Here is a 23,736-nt window from a genome sequence, read left to right as displayed (position 1 = left end):
TTAAAAGATATCTGCAGGGGAAGAAGGACATTCAGTTGTATTTATCAGAGGCTTGTCTCACGTGGAAATCACAGTTCTATGGGCAAACTTTTTCTCCTGGAAGGTTACAGGAGGGGAAAAAATCACTCGAGAAATGTCATGCAATAAGTACTGACGGCTAGACTGCTTTCAGTTCATATTAAATCCAATTCTGGTACAGGAACTACATTAGTCCTCTTGATGGATGACCTTGGTTAGGGAAGAGAGAGGATGAAAGCAATCTTGTTGATTTACCCTAAACTTCCATCAGCTTTTGCTAAACTAGCCCTGCAAATTGGGTGTAAGGTGTATACAGTATGTCCAAATTTAAGTGCTTGATTATGATTCAGTAGGTAGCATATATGCTGTGGCATCCTTCATATCATCACCCATGCTTTTCAACATCAATAATAAATTGCTGGGTGAAGTCACTGGAGAATTGGAAGTGAGGCACTATCAATACGCCGATTGCACCCTATGTTATTTCCTTGCATCATTTAAATCAGGGGTGTCAAACTCGATTTCATTGAGGGCTACATCAGGGTTGTATTTGACCTTGGGGTGGGGATGGCCAGGGTGGGCATGGCCAGCTCGACATCACTCGTGTCAGTGGCGCCTGTGGTGGAGCTCCGTTTTCGCTGGCAGAGAGTTGCAGGAGGCCTTTGCAGCCGAAAACGGAGCTCCATTTTCACTGGCAGAGGCACTGCGGACCAATCTTTCACTGTTTCCAGGGCAGCCTCACAGGCCATATCTAAACACACCACAGGCCCGTGGGCCTTGAGTTCAACACCCCTGATCTAATTCAAGTGAGACTCTGTAGTTGCTGAGTCTGTTTCTGAACTCAGTAATTGGTTGGATTAGAGCCAATGAGATGAACTGGAATCCTAGTAAGCTGGCCCTTTGTCCAATAATTCAGCCGGCACTTATGTTTTGTATAAGCAATTGCATACATTGGGAGTACTTTTTAATCCCTGTCGTTGGTTGCTTGAGATGCCTTTTATCAGCTTTGACTGATGGAAGGCTAGGGCTATTTCTCACTGTCAGACAAAGATGTTTTGCCCATTGTGATTCATCTTCCACTAGCATCTGAATAGCAGTAGCATAATGTGTTGTGTATGCAGCAGATCTTGGGTATGATTTGGACATTTTAGTTAGTACCAAATAAGGTGCTAAAATACTGATGGAAGCATCTAGATGTCCTTCAATGTCTAGATGTCCTTCAATAATACTGATTCTATAAGGAGCTGTAATGGTTGGTTATTTCCTATTGTGCTCTGTTCTAAACTAGCCTACCTTTAAATCCCTAAATGGCTACAATCTAAAATATCAATGTTTCTTACTATACTAGGTTGCCTATGTCTTAGGATTTGTAGGGGAGATCTTGCTATTATTTAAATTGGGTAGCATATCTTCTATTTATGTTTGTAACCTTAACTGCTGTGCCTTATTGTTTTGTTTTTAGAAGATTTTCTTGTAGTGATATGATTTATTTCCTGATGTCTGGTTCTTTTTAACACTGATGTAATTATTTTGTCACTACATCAAATAACCAACTCTGTATTTGGAAAAATCCTGCAGATGCCCTGGATAAAGACCACTGAAAAATTATCTTAACCCTACAAAGTTTGGGGGGAAAGTCGTATATATATATAAATCTTGTAGGCTGAGAAATTCTATTACTGTTACTGTTATTATTTATTGGTCCCTACAATTTATCACTCCTGACTATAGTGTCTTTTCTTCCATATTAACAACGGATCTTCCCGGAAATAATGTACAAGAACAGTTTTGTAAAACAGTTAAATTGTACTGTAGATTTTGAATGTTGACTTGATATATTAAATTGTACAAGCTTGGGAACTGGAATTCTGAAGTTAGAAGAGTCCTTTTAGATCACTTGCTGTAATACAGTCCATTCTATATTAATAACAGCCTTTAAAGATGCCTCTCCATCTCACATCATTTATTTGTTATCTCTAATTACATTTGTGTGTTTTCTCAAAGGAGGTAAGAAAAAAATATTTGATGGGAAAAAGAAGTGGCTGGCATTCTCCTCAAGAGAATGTCCTCAAGAACCTGGAAATAGCTGCTGGTTGTCATGTATAATCAATTTGAATAGTGGTATCTAGATATTGCAAAGAAATGTATCTAGAAATTGGGCTCTGAGCTGCGCAGAGCGATTTGGATTCAGGCAGTTTCCAGGAAGGAAGGAAGGAAGGAAGGAAGGAGGGAGGGAGGGAGGGAGGGAGGGAGGGAGGGAGGGAAGGAAGGAAGGAAGGAAGGAAGGAAAAACATTTAAAGGAAAGAGTGTTAAAAACCAAATCAATCTACTTAGATGATGACATGTATTTTCCCCAACATATGTGTAAATGTCTAATAAATAAGGAGTAAGTAGAGTTGTCCAAAAGATGACAGCTGTATGAATGTTTTAAATAAATAAGGCAAAAGGAATTGTTAGATTAGTATATTTTCTATACGTGTGTTTAAATCCCTATATGCCTTCTTGCTCTCCCTTAAACTCTTTTCTCCTCTCCCACTTCTGTCATGAACTTTTCAGCCTTGTCGTATTACTCACCAGCTGTGTAACAGAAACCCTTCAGCTGTTTTGATGTACAAGGAGTAAGCATACCTAAGTTTCATCCTGTCCTTTGGAAACCTTGTGCCCAAATACTGGACCCCTGGAAGACAGATCCCAGGCTAGTGTAGTGGTTAATATGTTGGATTAAGATTGGGGACACCCAGATTCAAGTCTATTCTCAGACATGGAAAATTCCTGGGCAACTTTGGGCCTTTTACTCTACTTAACAGGATTGATTAAGGGGGACGGGGACGGGACACTAAAGGAGAAAAAAAATAAAATAAGTCCATTAAACATTTAAGTTCTGGTGAACTATTTGGGGAGACCCCTCTATAGTTCCTTTTCTCAGACATTACCTTTGATTTCACAAGGCCCAAATTACTGTTGCTGCTTTTAAGTCAATCTCCTTCAGTAATTGATAACATAGCTGGAAAATGGGAGGTGGTTTGAAACCCCAAAGCTACCATCATGGTACACGTATCCTACTATACTTAATTTATATCCAGACTCATGGATGTACTCATAATAGGTGATAAATATTATACTCAATGTTTGCTTCTATAACAAGCAGTTATGGAATGTACAACATCAACGTGCCTCTGAATAAGCCCATTTAATTCTCTTTGTATTGACCATGCTGCTGAAAAATGACCTCTCGGAGACCACCTGAATTAACCAAGTCAATTTTGTGACCCCCTCCTAAAATCCACTTTCTCACCATCTTCTGGCCTTTTTTCAAGGCTTTAATTTAACTCAGCACCACTATCTTAGCAGGCAAAATAAATTGGTAAGGACAAAAAAATATCTAACTTACCATTTTCGTGGTGCAGAGTCTGGAAGAATTGTAATAGAAGTGTGTAGGGACATTTAGCTTTGGAGGATACGGCTCCAGGTTTACTTTTTTTTTTCTCTTACCCAGTGTCAAGATTCCTGGTCATTCTCTTGTTACAGGAAGACCGGCTCAAGGCCAAGCTGCACATTCCATTTCACACGTGCTGTTGGGAAAGGATGATCCCTCCAGGCATATGTACTAATTCTGAAAACACGGTTGAGCACATCTCTGGAAAGCTGCAAATCCCATCGGGAATGTTTTTAGAAACTCATTAATACCTCCACTCAGTCAGAGCAGGTTAAGGTCTCCGGTTGCTCTTCACAATTTTGGAGTTGTACCACAAAAACAAAGCATGTGTTTTCTTCTGTGAGGCTATCCTATCAAACACTGTGAGAGAGACTTCTGAATTGGCTCAGGGCTTAAACCAAATCAATCCAAAGGGATTCTTCTAGTTTTTTAAATGATCCCCATGAATTTATGGAGGAACATTTTATCAGAAACATTTGTGAGAAATAAATACAATCTCTGCTCCTTTAATGTCAGTGAAAATAAATCCTTAAAGAGAAAGGCTGATGACTTCATCACTTTAAGATGGCAGCTTGCATTTTCCTTATTTCTGTGGCTGATATGTTCTACTTCTAGCATACATAATTTCAACTTCACTGACAAGGTCAAAAAAAGTTTCTCCCCGATTTAAAAATAATCAGAATCTCACATTTTGGGTTAAAATAAAGCAAACAGTAGAGATTCTACAGCAGCGACTCAAAACAGAATTAAAGAATTCAGATTTTTAAATAGTAAGAAACAATAATTTGTTAGTTTAGGATTTGCTATGGGTGGCTATTAAAAATGATCTTCCGTAAAGCTTGAATACATTTGAGAAATATCTATAAGGACTTTTAGCTTAGAATGAATGTCCATTCTATTGCATTAATTCTGTACTTTCCATTTTCTGAAATTGCTGATAACCACTTAGGGTATATACTACTCACAAACAAGAATGTGGTAATATAATTAACTTTTAACTTAACTTTTATTTAATTTCTAGACCGTCCCTCTCCCAGAAGGGACTCGGGGCGGTGTACAGTCATATTAAAAACAGTAAATATACATAATATACATATAAAATAAATATAGATGTGGCTGGAGGAGGTAGCAATAATTTACTGTACAATAGTTAAAGTTAGATTTAAAATTTAAAAAATTTAAAAATACATTAGAAACACCCCTAAAAACTATCCCAGGGTAAAATATTTGCCAGGAGGTATAAATGGGACTATAAATGGGCCAGGCCAGCTAATTGGAACAGGTGAGTCTTAAGTTTTTGTCAGAAGGAGCGGAGGTCGGTAGTAGTTCTGATATCGGGGGGGAGGTCATTCCAGAGGGTTGGGCCCATCACAGAGAAGGCTCTACTCCTAGGCACCGCCCGTTGGCATTGCTTGGTGGACAGCACCCGGTTCCATGCCCTATCTTGTTTCCACCAAGTTATGCAGAAGACTACAAAGTTGATTTCTTCCCATTAAATGTGCTTCATGAGTGCCTGAAATGTACACACTATTTTCAGGTTTTCTGCACAACAATTTCTTTCAAATTGCAGATCATGGATTATTCAATAAGTTTTTGTGAGCATATTGCAGAATTGCCAGTGGTGCCTTTTCGTGCCCTGCTTCTGTAGCTTGGGAATAAAAAAATCAATATGGCAGCTATGACCATGTGACTGAAACCCCACTCCTTTGATCCCAGAATTGTGGTTGTCATTTTAAATTTCTGGACAGATGTTTTAGTGGAGATCTGAATTTCTTGAAACATGGGTAAAGGAGGTGCCCTTGACACTTATAGCACAGTTGTGAAAATAAAATGGGGGAAAGGATAGCTAGATTTATTACTCTGAGTTCTTTAAAGCAGGGACGTGCGGTCATTGGAGGCAGGGGAGGCAGAGCCTCACCTCTCATCATGAAATAATAATATATAATAATAATATCCACAAGGGAGTTTCATATATATAAGAGGAAGAGAAGGGAGGAGGAGGAGCGCGCGGGGGGCGGTGCCAGCTGGGCAACCGGCGGAGGCAGGAGGGTTCTCAGAAGCGCCAATAACCTTCCTGCCTCAGCTGTACTTTGCGCGCTCCTCGTGACTGCAATAGACATCCAGAAGTGGCAGGGGCTTGATGACGTCGCCGCAACTGCCATGCGCAGACAGACGGAGGTAGCAAGAGTGGCGCCGAGGCAGTCCGGCGGACGAGCGACCGAGGATCAGGCTGCCTGATCCTCCATCGCTCGTTCGCTCGCTCGCTCTTTCGTCCGCCCGGACCCCTCGGCGCCACTCTGGTTACCTCCGTCCGGCCGCACCCAGCAGCGACGTCGGCGACATCATCAAGACGAAGTGGCTTGGAGGCAAAGTGCTTTTCAGTGCTTTTCTGTGCGTCTGGCGTTTAGGTAGATAGCCAGATGTCCTAAACGCCAGACGCACAGAAAAGCAGCTGTTGTTGGGGATCGCGGAACGCGAGCCGGCGAAGCCGTGATCCTTTTCTGTGCATCTGGCATTTAGGTAGATAGCCGGATGTCCTAAACGCCAGACGCACAGAAAAGCAGCTGCTGTTGGGGATCGCGGAACACGAGCCACAGGAAAGCGGGAAATGGGATCACGTGTGCTTGAGGCTGAGGCAGCCTCAGGCTCCAGCACACGTGGTCCCATTCCCCGCCTTCCTGATGATGTCACCAGCCTCACCAGCCATAAACCTCACCGCACGTCACTGCTTTAAAGTGAGTTAGATTCAAGTTTTAGGTAACTTTGTCAATAGTAACTCTTTTGCAGTTATAAGGAAACAGTTTACTATTGTCGTTTTTTTTTTTTTTTTAGTATTTGATTTAGTCTACAGCACTGGCATTTCCTGGTAGTCTTCTATTCAGGTATTAACTGGTCTACTTCATTTTTTTGAGATGAGCCAATATCATCTGAATGTGGAGGAAAGGATGAATAAATTCAAAATATTAAACCATATAAATAGCTTTAAATCTTTTCCTTTAAATCAATTTCAGACTTTGGGAACTCAACTTGCTGCTGAAAAATAAAAGTTAATGTTAAAAATCTGTCTGTATCGAAGCCTTCATAGTTTATGGCTAAAAACATGCAATTTCTTTAAACGCCTTGATATGTTTGATTCAAAAGTCTAGCATTAAAACACCATGAAGAGAAAATTATAAATGTTTTGATGTGAAGCTCATAATAGCAATAGCAATAGCACTTAGACTTATATACTGCTTCACAGTGCTTTACAGCCCTCTCTAAGTAGTTTATAGTGTCAGCCTATTGCCCCCAACAATCTGGGTCCTCATTTTACCCACCTAGGAAGGATGGAAAGCTGAGTTAGCCTTGAACATGGTGAGATTCGAACTGCCAAATTGCAGGCAGCTGGCAGTCAGCAGAAGTAGCTGCAGTTCTGCACTCTAATCTCTATGTTACCATGGCTCTTATAATAGAACAATATCTCAGCAATAACAACATGCCACCACCCTCTTAAGAATTCTATAGCTATGCTTCATTCACAAGAGAAGATAAGCAATAATGGGTGGACTTTGCTGACACTGGGTAGGAAGTGCTTGGGCTTTGCCCATGTTGTAGAGAAAATCATCTGGATGCTTTGCATTATGTTGGAAGCCAAAGACTGGAGTGCTAAATGTCCTTGTTATGCGAGTACCTCCCTGTTTAATAGAGATGGAGGTATTAGAAATATCCTAAAACAATCCTACTGGTCTTGTGTCTGGACTCGACCTTATGTCTGTGTATAGAAGCTATTCTGAAAGGGATGCCTTTAGCTGATTCACAACCCAGATAGAGCCAGAATATGCACAGACTTTGATCCTTGTTGGCCTTACAACAATGAACAAAAGCATAAACACTGACGTGCTAATCAAGGGTAGCAGCCAATGCATTTAGAAGTTACTCTATCTACTAACGCCTAAAATGCCTGACAAGTTAGCTTAGCCATTCTCTTTCTTAGCCATTTATTTTCAAGCATGTCATCTTCCTCTGGCATTAGAAAACTGCTTTTCTGTATTTATGTTCAAAGCATAGAAGGAAAAGCCTTCCTATTATGAAATTATGAAAGTAGACTGTTGGGTATGCACAGGGGTACTCAACCTTTTTATATCTACCGCCCACTTTTGTACCTCTGTTAGTAGTAAAATTTTCTAACCGTCTACCAGTTCCACAGTAATGGTGATTTATAAAGTAGGGAAGTAACTTTATATAATTTATAAAGCCGAGTTACAGCAAACCCCTACCGCTCACCATGAAAGCTGGAATGCCCACTAGTGGGTGGTAGGGACCAGGTTGATTACCACTGGGTATACAGATGGAAGGAGTCGGGAAGGAAGGGGGTCTGTGAAGAGAACCTTATTACGTTAATTAAAAAAAAATCAGAATAGAGCTGGCTGGGACTTTCAAGTTCAACCCCCTACTCAAGCAGGAAATCCTATACCATTTCAGAGAGGTGGCTGTCCAGTCTTTTCTTAAAATCTCTAATGGTGAAGGATCTACAACTTCTGAAGGAAAGCTGTTTCACTGGTTTGTCCTCATTGTTAGGAAATTTCTCCTTAATTCCAGGTTGCTTCTTTCCTTGGTTAGTTTCCAACCATTTCTGGTGCTTTGGAAAATAAGTTGACCCCCCCTCTTCTTCTTTGTGGCAGCCCCTCAAAATACTGAAATATTGCTATCATGTCACTCTTAGTCCTTCTTTTCTCTAGACTAGCCAAACCCAATTACTGCAACCATTCTTCATATGTTTATTGTCTCCAGGCCTTAATCATCTTAGTTGTTCTTCTTTGTACTTTTTCCAAAGTTGCAATATTTTTTTTTTAATGTGGTGACTAAAACTGGATGCAGTATTCCAGTGCAGTCTTAGTGAGGATTTATAAAGCGGGACTAATACTTCATGTATTTTTTCATTATATGCCTCTGTTTATACAGCCAAGGATTGTATTAGCTTTTGGGGGGCTGCTGCTACCCACTGCTGGCTCATGTTTAAGTGATCGTCCACTACAACTCTAAGATCCTTCTCACAGTTACTATTTTTGAGCCAGATCTCACCTAATCTGTACTTGCATCTTTGGTTTTTCCTAGGTGTAAAACTTTTGCTTTTCTCCAGATTAAATTTCATGTTGTTGGATAGGGCCCATTGTTCAAGTCTGTCAATATCTTTTTGGATCCTGAGCTTGTCTTCTGGGGTGTTGGCTATTCCTGCCAGCTTAATGTCAGGAACAGCCAACATAAAACAAATCTTAAGGAAGAGACATTTTTTAAAAGACTAAAAAGTTATAACTGGAATGGTATGTGGAAATGGCCTTGGGAGATAAGGGCAACAGATACAACTAAGAAAATGGTCAGAAAAGATGTAGTTTAGCTTCCAGCAGTAATGTGGGCAGGGCAAGGGCATAAGAAGAGACTCTTCCTAATTTTATGGGCTGTAAAATGGACAGGCTTGCAAGAATTTGATAATGTAAGAATTTGATAATTGTAAGACAATTAAGTAGAATTAGCTCATCTAGCTATGCTACCTGTCTGCTTTACCTTGCAAGGTTGACAGACTCCAACACGGGTTGTTCTCTTATTATCTAAGCATTAACATAAACAACTCTAAACAAAATAAAATCATTTTAATTTAGCGACAATTCTCAAAGTTTACTCTGTGGCAGGCTAATATCCCATCTATAATCCTTTTTCCAATGTAATATTTGAGATTGATGGAATTCAAGTAATTTTCCTTGGATTTAGCAACAGACTTTGTATTTGCATTTGATTTTTCTACCCCAAAACCCCAGGTAGTTGGGGCACCCTGTGTGCACTTAGTGTACTTTCCAGCATTGAAGTGATGAGACAAAGATCATGCCTGGAAAGCTTTTAGAAACAATGCTGGGGCGCACACACACAGATGGACTTCCCAGTAGGCCTACTCCTAGAGTTTTGTGCAAACAAAAGAGGAGTGGATTTAAATAGCTAAAGCTGTGCTCCCTCAGGCAAAGGAAGAATGAGGATTTTGCTATCATAACAAAACCTGTCCCGCCTCTCCCTGCTTGGCTGCACAACAAACATCACTTTATGATTTGTGACATTTTTCAACCACTGAGTTAAAAAATGAACAAGTAGACAACATAGATTATGTGTGTTTGCCCAGTTTTTACAGATCCCTTCCTTAACCCCCTGAGGGAATTTCTTTTGCATCTGTCAAAGAAGCTGAACAATTGGAATGTGACAATAAGCATGCTTTTTAGTAGAAATCGTACTTTTCCCCTTTTGTTGCTTAGTTCAGCCATCACTTGGATATAGTAGGATACAAGGACACAAGTCTAAACAGACAAGAGTAGAAAATTTTTCATTTATACTAGAACTCTTATAATTTTCCAAATTGAGGTAAGGGCAAACACTTATTCCTGTTTTCATCCTGGTACAAACTGGGAGATGTTGCTCAAGATTTCCTTAGCCAAGGAGCTTGTCCATGTGCTAAGGATGTAAGCAGCGTTATTGAATCTAGAATTGGAGAAGCCATAGACCTGATCCTATTGATCCGAAATTCCATTGGATTGAATGATAATTCCTTGAGAAAGAGAAAGGGGGAAAGAGGGAGGAAGCAAAAAAGAGGAAGAGAGGAAAGGAGAAAGAGGGAGAGGGAAGGGGAAGAGAGGGAGGAAGAGAGGCGAGAGAGAGACAACTGAACTTTACTTATGAAATGATGTTAATTATGTCAATGGAAGAGATAGGAAACTGCATTAGTAAAATATATGTCAATGCATTGATTTGTACTAAAAATATTTAGCTTAAAGAAGTTATAAGGAATCACAAATATGTAAGTTAAAAGTGTGGAAAATGTAATGTACGTGTGGCTGACCCTTAGCATGAGTTATATTGGGAAAAATTAAAAATATATAATAATAATTTAAAAAAGAAAATGATTCCCCAAAGAGATAAAGATATATCTGAGCGATATCAGGATCTTCTTTTGATGGAAATTCCAGATTGGGTGATAAATCCATTTTCAGATACTGAGGAAGATGGGGTAGTGTAGGAACAACTCATAGAGCTGCAAAATGACATTGAGCTGAAGCCAAAGTTTAAGAAATCGTACCAAGAGTTTTGGTTACAGAAAGAAATTTCTGATCGCTATCCTGCACTATGGACAGTGGTTAAGAAGCTCCTTGTTGCATTTCCAACATCATATTTGGTGAAACATGGCTTTATTGTGGTCATCCAACTTCTCTCCAAGCAAAGAAATCGACTCCAGATTACTGAACATGATGATTTAAGACTCCTGCTAAGTGACTTAAAACCAGACATTGGGAAACTGGTATCACTTCATCAAGCCCATGCATCACATTAAGAATTTACTGAACAGTGAAGTAGTTACTAAATTTTACTGAGTTTACTAAGTTACTAGATACTAAGGTTTTTGAAAAATGACTATCAGACTTTGAAAACCTGGTGTCACTGGATCATGTTCAACAATTTTGTTGAATTAACATTAACTAAAAAGGTTTTTAAATTGGATTTTGAATAAATGTGTAATTAATTGTTACAGTTTTGAATTTTACTGTTGCTATCTTCCTTCTGTTGTGCAAACCACCCAGTCACATGACCCCAGCCACGCCCACCAAGCCATGCCCACAGAACCGGTAGTAAAAAAAAATTGAATTCCACCACTGAGTGGGGGGCACTGAGGATGAGTTTGTAGCACCAAGGGGGCAGTGGACTGAAAATGGTTGGGAACCACTGGTCTAAACCATGGTTCTCAACCTTTTCTTCACCATGGACTCCCTTTAAATAATTTTTATGGCCACGGATCATGGCCACAGATCACCGAGTCTAACTTGAGATTTAAATCATAACATTTATTCAAGTCTTCGCAGACCTCCTGTGACAACATCACGGACCCCCAGGGGTCCGTGGATCACAGGTTGAGAACCACTGGTCTCAACTAGTTTTTCCAAATCTCAGCAACTCTCCTAGTGAATCTGCCCAGCCAGCATACTTAGCTAGGGGATTCTGGGAATTGAAGGTTGAGAAACACGGGTCTAAACTATGCAGTGTTTGCATAATGCATTGAATCACAAATTAGCCAGCCATATATATTAGTTCAGTGTGTTGTGCTCACTCAGTGCTCAAGATTAGGGTTCACAGTAGTATGGGAAAAATGAGTTACTAAATGTTAACTATGGGAAAGTTGGACATGGAAACTCAGCAGAATATGGATGAGTAGAGGTAAGAAAAACCAATGTCTTATAATTATGGAGTAGACAGTGATTGTGTAACCTTTCCTACATTGTATCAAATACCTTCTAAATTATGACCAAGGCCCTTGATGATCAAAGAAATTATCTACCATGGTAATATTATATTTAGCAAATAACGATCTAGTTTCCCATTTATCACCAAATATGAAATACGTGTGTACTAGCCTTTTTTAGCCTCTTTTATAAAGATTGCAGCAAGAACACTTAAAGCCCCTCTCAAAGAAATCATATCTGCTTGGCATTTGAGAGCTAAAAGTCACCCCATGTTTCTAAGCAACACATTTCCCAGATAGTAATTTTCACTTTTTACGGGCACAGAAGTTTGACAAGAAGTCCTTTTAAAGCTCCATTACTGGATATATTCTTGCACGTGAAGATAAGCCTGAAAGAAGTCCTCTTCTCTTTTTCATTCAGTTTCCCATATTCTTTATTATTACATAAGCCATCATTCATCTAACATGTATTAAGACTTGTGTGACCAAAGAAGGTCCTAGGCATTATAGCATAGCAGCAAGATCTATTCAAAGGAGATCTATCCTGCAGGCACTGAGCTATATAAGAGTATCGTTGCTTTAAATGAACCAGTAAGGTATAAAACAAATGGATAATTCCCAGAGTTCTTATATTTGGACTAGATCATGTTCCTTCTGCAGCTGGCAGACATATGCTGTGTTCACTCACTCTCCCAAGAGCCTCAGCATCCATCAGAAGTAATAACAAGTCAGCGAAATAGAAGCTGCTTGTGCCCGAAACCTTACCCTGGGGAACAGTGACAATTGCACATGTAAAAATAGCTTAACTGAACTCTTAGTTCCTTCAAGACGTGCTTGGGAAGGAATTGATGGTCCCAGGATAGGAGCACATACTTAGATACCAAATGAGGTTCCTCTGCTAAGGACACTTCATATTTTAGCTGGGGATCTCTCATGGGTGTAGAGGTCCTTAAAGCCATAACTCAGCACGAGACAAAGATGACCTCTTTGTCATCTCGCCCCAGTTTGTTGATTAGGTTGAAAAAGCAAAGAGGTACAAATATATACTTTTGATTTCGCAGGGCAACGCTGTTAAAATGGTAAACCAGAAGGTGTGGCTTGATTGTGTCATCTTGAATGGATTTAGTCAGCATTCAATTTTCAAAAGAGCAATACCTAATATAAAAATATGAAACCATGGGACAGTTTTCCTATACTTAGCTATAACTTGATTATAGACTACATCCAGACTTTTTTTTAATTAGAAAGTTTTTTTTATTGTTTTAATTAAACAAAAAGACAAAAAAAATCTTCATTACATCATGTAGAAAGCATGTCGATTGGTTACAAATAAATGTCGTGTGTTACTATACATCCTTCATATTTTTAATTTACATTTTAAAATCGAAAATCTTTATGTATTTTGCCATCAATAGACCATCATTTTTGTTTAGCTATAATTATTTAAACATGCTTTTATCTAGAATCATTTGTATTTAAAGACACAACCACCTACTGGCATTCATTAGCTATTCCTATAAACCTCCAATAATTACCCTTTTATAGCATATTCCCTTTTTTTTCCAACTCACTATTTAAGGCTTATATCTAATTGCTTTTACCAATGCCAAGACGTATAAAAATCATTAAACATTTTCCATTAACATTTCCTTATTGTTATTATAGTTATCTAAAGAAAAAAGGAAAAAGAAAAATGTTTTTTGTCATTTATATCACATCTTCTCCCCTCCGACCCAAGAAAAATTACATCTTTATAATAAAATCTAAACAAAAGTTTGTTAGTAAAGTTTATAAGTGCCCAAGAGAAATTGCATCTTTATAGTAAAATCTAAACAAAAATATATTAGTGAAATTGATAAATCTTTTCCCCTGGTCCCAATTTACAGTTTATATCCTAATTATTTTTACTAATTGAGATTATTATTTCATTATTATTATCATAATGAGTTATTAATTAACAAATAAACATTTTAAAGAAAACATTCTAAAAGTGTCTAAGAAATCCTACTTATTAATCACCAAAGGTTAACTAGGTTTTGAGTTATCAACCTTCATTATCAGCCTGTGTCTTTCCAGTAACAAAACAGTCTTATCTCTTGCATCAATTCTCTTATAAACTTCTTTATAAAGTTTTTAAAAACTCCTCTCCGCACTTTTATGCTTGAAAGATCTCTCATATAGTCTTGTTGCTCTTGAACTGGTATTAAAATTAACATGTCTTTGATTATCAGATGTCTTTCTAAAACTGTTTCTCTTCTTAATTCCATCATCAAATCCATATCTTGACAAGAGGGGTAGAGCTCCAGATCATCAAGTATATAATAATAATAAGATTCACTTTTCCATGTTCCCTCCTTTCCACTTTCACTCATAGGTGCTCCATTATTAGGTTCATCTATTATCTTGTCTTTATCTTCTATATCTTCACTCTCTTCTTTAATTTTTGAGGCTCCAGTCCCTTCATCTTTTATTGAGCCAGACAATAATCTTCTTATCAAACTTCTCAAATCCGTCCAATATCTTTAGAATTTCATCCAAAAAATCCTGGTAATTTAGGGTTTCTTCATCTGTATATAAATGCATATTTCCCAGAAGAAAAGAGAAAGTTTAAAATCCACTGCCACTCTCGCCTTCAATGTTTCTTTTATGTATAAAAATATTTTTGTTTTGAATTTGCTTAAACATAAGATCCTTTAATTTTTTTAAAAAAGTGAGGGATCTATCTTTTCTTTTATTTCCCTTCCCTTGTCCAAAATATTCCACAAATACACCTGCAAGAAAACAGTCCGTGTCCTTGAGTTGTTATCAGTCTCCACAGACAAGCTGCAAACCCTCTAGTTACAATGTCAACAGACTCAGAGAAAATAGAGCAAAGGATACTTTGTTTCAAAAAAAGAAAAAAAAACAAGTTCTGGTTTCCGAATGGCAGATTCAACTTTCTCTTATTCGTATCAAACTTAAGGAAAATAAAAATCTCTAAGTGTCTTTAATAAAATTTAATAAACAGTAAGAGGAAGGATTGTTAAAGTAAAAAAAGTTTTAGATCAACCAAAAAATAAAGGTAGCAAAGAATAGGAGAAAATTCATTCACTTAAGAGGAGAAATGGGAAGCGTGCCAATCACTTCAATCCACAAAATGCTGTTACATAGAAGAGGAAAAAGAAAGAAAAAACTTTCTAAGGCAGTCCAATAAAGATAAATTTCGCTGCTTTATTCTTTTGCTTAAAGGACTAATTTATCTTTTTTTAAAAATATTTCTTTGGCCAATCATTCTCAAAGAAAAAATCTCATCAGCTGGACTCACTTTCACTGCCTTCTTTCCGGAGCCGTCTCCGACTTTGTCAGCCTGGGGGTTGTATGTTTACCGCCGGCTTGGAGAACTTCCCTTGGGTCGATCAGGGACTTTGCTGTGTCCCTGAGACCAGCAAGGATTTGTCTCCCTGTCACCGTCTCTCCGGGACGGTTTAGGTCCATATGGACCATGCAGATGGTAAAAGAATCAACGGACTATCGAGACTGCACGTTGTGTCATCGTGACGTCTGGCTCATTCTCCTACAACCAGACTTTTTAATAAGCCACACATAATCAGTGCCAGTAACCAATTCCATATTATGTAGTGGAATGTAGTCAAGGGTGGCAAGAGGGAGAGGCTCATTTCCAGAGGACAGACATACCCTCCCTCCTGCAAGCCTTGACTACATTCTACCATATATTAACAGCTTTGCCTTGTAAGCATGTATGGTAAGTATGTTGTGATTATTACTTTTAAAGTGGTTTCAGGACACTTTTTGTTACACTTAAAGACAAAAAGTAGAGATCTGTACTGAAGTCTCTAGGCAGACCACACATGTGAAGGCAAAACAAATAACATTAGCTCAATGATCGGTCTGAGTGTATGAAAGATTTGAAGTTTAAACCGATATGTTCTGTATCTGAAAAGGATGCAGACCATTAAGTCATCCTGAAAATTCTGACAAGAAAAATAGGATTGAAGTATAATAAAATATTACTATTGCTTAATTTCTCTGTGTCATTACCTTAAGATTATCAACGACACACAAAAAAGGAGATTTTTAAGAATCCATTTGCAAAAACAAGGGTTTTTCTAGAACATTTTGTTTTGTTTTGCGTGCAGCTAATGTAATGTGTTTGGCAACAAGGAAAATGTCCTTTACATTCATATACTCTCTCTCTCTCTTTCTCTACAGTAGTTTATATATGTTAGAAAGAAGTGGGGGGATGCTGTCCTATATTTGGGTATGTCTCTGGTCCTTCTGCTTGGCTACTGGCCCTGTGCATGTTTCAGAAACAGTGTGGAAGCACTTCACCCTACACATTGCTGCTGTTCAGTGAAGCAGCCTGTCTTTTTCTGGCCTCTGGACAAGACTGAGAAACATGAGAAATCTACATTATCAGTTTTGTTAAGAATCTTAAAGAGACACCACCTTTTTCAGGGTCATGCAGAAATTGGGGACAGATGGGGCCAGTTGAATTTTCAAACAGGGAAACGTCTGCATTTTGTCTAAATTAATGTAGAACACCATAGCAAATGTTTGTCTTAAGATGTTTTGACTGATAATAATGCTGAAAGTCCTTCTACTTTTGATCTGAATGCCTAAAGTGAAGTTGAGCTTTTTGGATAATATTAATGCCCGACCAGCAAAGTACACTGAGGCAAAATAGAGTTAATGGGTACCCTGTATCAGGTTCCTGAATCACTTGCCCTTTGTATTTGTGCAGGAAGGTCCACGAAGGGCAAAGGAGGACAAAATTAACACTCTAATCCTCGTACAGAAACTGGCTTTATCTCTTATTACAAAATGGCTTATGAGCTTCAAACCCCACAAGTAAATAATAGGTCTATAGTCCTGGAACAAGCACATAAGACTAGCCAAACAAGTATGACTTCCGTTTCTTCTTTTAAAGAGGTATATAGAAATTTGGGTTTTCTTTAAAATAGACAAGTCTTTAAAAGCCTGGTCCTGTTTGGGAATGGAAAAGTTGGGCAGTTCTTCAAAGCTCACCTCTTTGCCACATGTGCAACTGTTGCATACCCTCAGGTCTCACTCTGGCCTGGCCATCTTTCATCTCATGATATTGTAACTCCAAAACATGTCAGCTCCTGTGAGTGTTTATCTTCCTCGGGAGTAAAACATTGAGCAGTCTACACCATCTGCTAGAAAAAGGTTGAGAACAGACATACTGACAGAAACTTAAGAGTGCTTGGAGATTAAATATTTTGCTGGACAACTGAAAATCAGCCATTCCTCCTAGAAGGATCTAACTTTCAAGTGCAGCTGAGACAGCTTGTCAGATGCATTTTGCTGTTCATCATAGCAGGATACATTGGCACAACATTTGTATTCCCTGCAATAAATAAATGAAGTGTGAGGGAAAATGTGTTCCATTAAACACTTTGAATAAGTGTCAGGGATTGCAACCTGTCATTGGCCATAACTTCCTGGCACATGACCAAGGTGTTTAGGGACATATTGCTTCGTGAAGTATGAAGTGGTTCTAAGCTGTTAGACAAAACTCCTCCAAGCTGCAGACTGCAGATTTTAGTTTATTTATTTACCATGTTCTAAACACCAATTGAAAAAGACCAAGCGGGTTACAAAATCCCCTAATAGGATTAATAGCAAGAAGAACTAAAAACAATGAACATCCCTAACTATCCCTAAGAACAGTGTGCCTACACACTGCAGAGAAATACAAACTTCCATCTTGACCCCAGACACCTTCCAGAGGAGTCAGATTTTTAGTCTTATTCTTCAAAAGCATAATGGAAAGAAAGCAGTCCAAATATGCAAGGAAAAATTATTCCAAAGGAGATTTTCACCAAGAAAAGGCTCAGAACAGACTCCCTAAAGATGTCATCCTTCTTAATAATTGATTAGTATTAAGATAATATCAATTAATAATTCTTGTCGCCATGATTTCACTGAATAAACAGTGTTGGAGATGCTTGGGTTTGAATAGGGCCTTAAAGCCTTAAAATCCTAAAAAGCCTTTTTTTAAACCTGAAAGATAACTGACAGCCACTGCAGCTCCTGGAAAAGGCCTGGGTACTGTCCCATGCAGGATGTGGCATCCTAAATTTCTGAATGGTCTTTAAGGGCAGCCCCATATATAGTGAATTGCAATAATCCAGACAGAGACACGAGTGATCGCGTGATAGAATATGCACCTGGAGAATCAGTGGAAAAGGGTTTTAGCAACATAGAGCTTCCCCAGAGACAGGCCTAGACACAATGTTCCCTCTAATTTTTTTTCAATGTGAGCAGAAAAGTATAGTGTTTGAGCGGCACATTTTCATGCCTGAGCACCTGAATTTTTTTCACAGATGTCACCTAAGACAACAACGAAATCAGTATTATTTGAAACTCAAAGTTATGTTTCTTCAAGGTACCCGCTTAATTAAAAGTGTTATATAATATCAGTATCACTTAACAACGCTCCTGCTTAGCAACCAAAATGTTGGCTCAGAAACTGGCATTTGAAGCACGCAAGTCTTAAAGCTGTCAAGTTACAAGACCCTTGCACCCCTAACCCTTTAGAAAAAAAACCCAGGTGTCTTCAAACCTGACAGCTTTAAGACTTGTGGACTTCAACTCCCAGAATTCCTCCTCCAGTCATGTTGCAGCGACGTCATATGCGTGCATCTGCTCCATCTTTGTTTCTTCATCGTGGGCAGGGCTGCTGCTGAAGATGCCAACGAGCTGCCACCAGAATAACTGCTGCTACCTCCTCCTCCTCCTCCTCCAACAGCACCACCAGATTTGCACCTGAGCTCAGCGCCGCATTACCCCTGCCCACTCCTCCTCCGCCGTGCTTTTGAGGAGCCATGAGCCTTTTTTCCCCCTGCTCCCCGCTGCCTTCCTACTGGCTCCCGCAGCCTCATGGCTCCTCAAAAGCACGGCGGAGGAGGAGGAAGGGGCAAGGGTAATGCAGCGCTGAGCTCAGGTGCTCCGAGCGGAGGGGAGGCGACGCTGCCACATGCGGGGATGCCGGCTGGAGCTTTTCCAGTTTTAAGTCAGCCGCAGGCCGGGCGCCAAATCTGGCAGTGCTGTTAGAGGAGGAGGAGGTGGCAGCAGTTATTCCGGTGGCGGCGGGGGCTTTGGGGCTTCACAACTACCCTCAGTCGCCCCGTGCTCATCAAAGCAAGTCCGGGGAAGTCCTTTGCAGGCAGCCCATTCTGGCTGCCTGCAAAGGACCTCCTCAGCTTCTGGAGCCTGTGGCAATAGAAATCACTGCGCGACAGTTGAAAACTGCTGAGTGGTGTTTTCTTGCCACGTGTGTGGCCACGCAGCCGCGCACCTTAGAGGGAACATTGCCTAGACACTGTGCAGCCCAGAGAGGATTGGGGAGGGGAAGAGGTTCAAGGTCACCACATCTTAGAATCTCTCCACATATATCTAGTAAGTTAGAAGATTATAGTTTTATTTTGACAAGATTCTATCTACTAGGTGAAAACAAATATAAAATTGTACTTGATTGGTTTTCTTCGAGCATGGGCTTGACAGATGACAGCAAAGGCTCTGGTTCTACAAAACGTCATTTCAAGAAGCATCACATGAAGGCCCTCTTCCTTTTTCCTTGAATTCCATCTAGAGCTGTATTTTCCCATCTGGACTAACAGTCACCAGGAACCAAGAAAGAATCATATCTCCTGCCCATGGTGAGATATGTAACTATTATTTGTATACTGATAATCCCATTGGGGGCCAACACATAACTTCTCCCATTTGCTTTATGTAGATGTTAAACAATAAAGGGGAAGAGGTGAGTCACATATCGCCCCCAGCATGCAATGTCTCTCCTGCAGTGACTGAACTGGCGGCCAGGAAATAGGAGAAGCATTGCAGCATAGTGATTTCCAATCTGATGAAATGTCTATCAGACCCTGGGAAAGTGGAGGAGGAAAGAAGACCATTGCAAAAGAGATGGCTTAGTGGGGTGAAGGGGGCAGCATAAGAAAAAAAGCTCAGAACAATTCCATCTTAATTATGCCAGGTATAAATTGAATGGGAGAATTGCTTTGACAGGCTTTCAAGATTCTGCTAGAAATCAAAGAACTTTTCAAAGATCCAAGTGCTTTGTTTCCTGAATTTGTCAACCTCCCAGAGTCTGACATCTATCCAAACCATCACAACTGACCATACTGTGGTCTCTGATATTAAAGGCTGCAGGTAGATACAGCAGGATTAGGAGATTGTCCTAGTTGTGGTCCTTGTCCTTATCCCACCTAAAGTAATTAATAAAAACAACTAATATAATTTCCATCCTGTAGCCAGCCTAAAGCCCAATAGAAAATAGTAGACATGTTTCTCTCCATTCAGGGCTATCTTGAGCTGCAGATCTGCTATTACTACCACCTAATAAAGGAAGACTAAACTGTGCTGATAGTGGCAAAGAAGCAGTTCAGAGGCAAACAAACTGATCACATCTATCATTACCTAAAACAAGTCCATGGTTATCACAGTGACAAGGAACTTGCAAGCAGCTCATCCTTTCCCAGAAAAGGCCAAAGGACATCTCCCAAACTCATCAGCCTAGCCCTAGGAGATTCCAATTCCACAGCACGGAGAAAGTTGTGCAGCAAAGAAGTTTGGACACTATTACCAAAACATCACCTCCAAATTATCCGCCAAGCCCAACCTTACAAACAAAGCCATGTAATTGGTTATTTGTGAAACAGTGCCTCTGATCACTTTCAGTCTCCAAATGACAATAATCCCTATCCCTTTGCTATGAGATAATGGCTGATGCAGAACTTAATACTTGGATAGATGTATTTCTGAGGGGGGAAGACCTCCTACTGAGCCTGAGTTACCACTTGTAGTAGATCAATATCAATGCCCTCTGTGCTGTCAATTTCAGATAGAACAGCCTTTACCACGGCCACAGCCCTTTTTTCTGTAAGCTCCTCTTATTTCAAAATGAGACTACAACTTTGAGAAAGAAGACAACCCTGTCTGAGGAGAATACACTAATGGTTAAACATTTCTTCAATAATTTTTAATGTTAAGTGCTTTAAACATATTTTGTATACTTTACATTTCATAATCAGGTTTTCCACCTTGAACTATTGGTCAAAGTGGGATATAAATTAATAAATGTGTCTTTGAATCCATTTTTTTTACATGTCCACCAAGCATGACAAAATGTCTCTTCATGTTGTTCACATTTACAACATACATTTTGTATAAATGTTTTCATACATTGTAAAATGATATGATCTTCTGGTCTTTCAAGTGTTTTTTTGTTCATCACTATGTATGTATGTATATATGTATGTATGTATGTATGTATGTATGTAAAAACATAATCCACAGCAGACTATTATAGCAATATCTTTATTGGGTATGCATTTGCAAGAACAGATGGTCCTTTCATACTAATGACAGATTCAGAGTCTACTATTTTTGAATATTTATACAACTAAGGGAGCTTCATTAGTTATAGTAAAATTGTAATTATTGCTCAATGTTGAGTATTATCAAACTAACATGTTAACCCCAGAAATACATAAAAAGATTAACTACTTCTTAATTAGACAATGCTCCTAGGAAAATAACAACATTAAAAAAGAATGTTTCAAAGTTATTAAAAGGTTTTGATATATATTTTATTTTTGATATTGTATTTAATATTTAGTCAATAATATTGCTATAATTGAAGGAGTTGAAATTCTCCTCCTCCCCTTTCCCCCCCTCCCTCCCCTCCTGATAGATTTTTTTAAAAATAGCTTTCCATGGTTCATTGTTCCATACAAGAACATTTTTCTTCTTGCATCATTTTATATAATTATATCTATCTCTTTTTCTTGCTCTTATTCCTTTTGCTTTCCTTTCAGTGATCCACCATTAATTTATCATTTCTTAGAATCACCTATTAAACATTAATTATGTCAAGATCTCACAGGATATCATATTTCATTCATCATTTCATGTCATATTGCATTTTATATTTCTACTTCACCATACTTTTAAAATTTCCTTTATTTTCCACATCAGTATAGAGCAGGGATTTTAAACTTGTGACCCACTGGCTGGATGCATCATGTGCTGGCCACGCCCACTCCCATTTTAGCAAAGGGAGGAAAAAGTCACAATAGATCACATGATGACAATGTGATGCCATGAGTTTGACACCCCTGATGTGGAATTATTCTTTTATGAGTATTTTTCAATAATTGACTTGCATCCCAATAAAATGCTTAAACACTGCATGCATTACACAGATATTGAGTTGTAAAGTTGGTGTTCCTCTAGTTCAGAAAACACTGCATTAGATTATACTGAATTCATGCTGAAATAATGGAACAAAAACAATGGAGGAAGGCTATATTAATGAAATCTGTTTTAACTCACCCAGTTTTAATCAAATCATGTATTTCCACCTTGTAATCTTATAACCCACAACTAAGAGTGTGTTGTCAAACTCTGGAGGATTCAGATCTGTTTCTTATTGTATTTTGAGCATTGAACTGAATTCCAGAATCCATTGTTACCACAACATTTACAAATCTTCTTTGCTGCACAACTTTCTCCGTGCTGTGGAATTGGAATCTCCTAGGGCTAGGCTGATGAGTTTGGGAGATGTCCTTTGGCCTTTTCTGGGAAAGGATGAGTTGCTTGCAAGTTCCTTGTCACTGTGATAACCATGGACTTGTTTTAGGTAATGATAGATGTGATCAGTTTGTTTGCCTCTGAACTGCTTCTTTGCCACTATCAGCACAGTTTAGTCTTCCTTTATTTGCCATATGTGTAGAAAATACTCAGTGCTTGTGGTGCAACACCACAGTATTACTGATCTCCATCTCGGTCTCCTTAACCCTGCTGCACATGCCACTTCATTGTCGAAACATAGAAACAGAGCATCATGGGGCTGGAAGGGACCTTGGAGGTCTTCTAGTCTAACCCCGGCTTAAGGCAGGAACCTTATACCATTCTGGACAAATCAAGTTCTAATCTTTTCTTGAAAACCTCCAGCAATGGAACACCTACAACTCCAGAAGGCAAGCTGACTAATAATTCTTACTCTCAGGAAATTTTTCTTTACTTACAGGTTGGATCACTCTTTAATGAATTTCCAGCCATCCCTTCTTGTCCTAACGCAGCTTCTCTAGAGAATAAGTCAACCCCCTCTTCTCTATGACTGCCCTTCAAGTACTGAAAGTCAAATATTGTGTCAGCCCTAATTATTATTTTTTGTTAGATTCAAGATTTGCATTAAAATGCTCCTAATATTCAACATTGGGACGTGGTGGCTTGTCAATCAGAAGGTTGGCAGTTCAGCAGTTCAAATACCTAGCGCCACATAGCCGAGTGAGCTCCTGTTACTTGTCCCAGATTCTGCCAACCTAGCAGTTCAAAAGCATGTAAAAATGCAAGTAGAAAAATAGGGACCACTTTGGTGGGAAGGTAACAGCGTTCTGTGTTCCTTCGGCATTTAGTCATGTTGACCACATGGCCATAGAGACGTCTTTGGAAAGCGCTGGCTCTTCAGCTTTGAAATGGAGCAACACCTCCTAGAATCGGGAATGACTGGCAAATATGTGCAAGGGAAACCTTTACCTTTATTATTTAACAATTTATTTGCTATGTGTCTTCCATGGCATATAAATATTGAATCTTTCAGAGGTGTCAATAGGAGGAGGGAATATGGGATGAGAAATAGGAGCATATAAATCTTTCTCATGATACAAGTCTACTCTTCTGAGCCGTGACTGATACAGATACCAAAACGATCTTAAGGAGACCCCTCTTTCATGATTATCTATTATTGCTCAGTATGCCAACTGGAAACTTGATCTGCATAATCCTGTACTCTATTAGGAACATAAGCTAGAGTAGACAAGTCTGTTTAGCAACTTGAGTCATTTTAGGCACAAACTTGGCACATCACAAACTATAAAGATCCCGGACTAGATGACAAGTCTGAGGTGACTTCTTGGAGAAGGCTGATGTGCCAGTGTTACTCAATCAGAGACAATGAATATACCTTTCTGGAAAATATGATCAACC

The 23,736-nt window shown here is 39.0% G+C and overlaps 1 protein-coding gene and 1 long non-coding RNA gene across 4 annotated transcripts in view; both read right to left on the bottom strand.

The window, feature by feature from the left end:
• Positions 1–3,693, bottom strand: part of LOC309384474 — a 66,996-nt gene extending 63,303 nt beyond the window's left edge. For all 3 annotated transcript variants that reach the window (XR_014174064.1, XR_014174065.1, XR_014174066.1), the window contains exon 1: positions 3,411–3,693. This is a non-coding gene — a long non-coding RNA (uncharacterized lncRNA). The remainder of the gene's footprint in view (positions 1–3,410) is intronic.
• LOC309382444 (uncharacterized protein) overlaps positions 1–23,736 on the bottom strand; it is a 348,957-nt gene that overhangs the window by 121,699 nt on the left and 203,522 nt on the right. The window lies entirely within an intron of this gene.

The sequence above is a fragment of the Natrix helvetica genome (assembly GCF_964273705.1).
Source record: "Natrix helvetica genome assembly, chromosome: 1".
Classification (NCBI taxonomy): Eukaryota; Metazoa; Chordata; class Lepidosauria; order Squamata; family Natricidae; genus Natrix; species Natrix helvetica.
The sequence above is the reverse complement of the archived record's forward strand: the minus strand, read 5'-3'. Positions and strand labels throughout refer to the sequence as shown.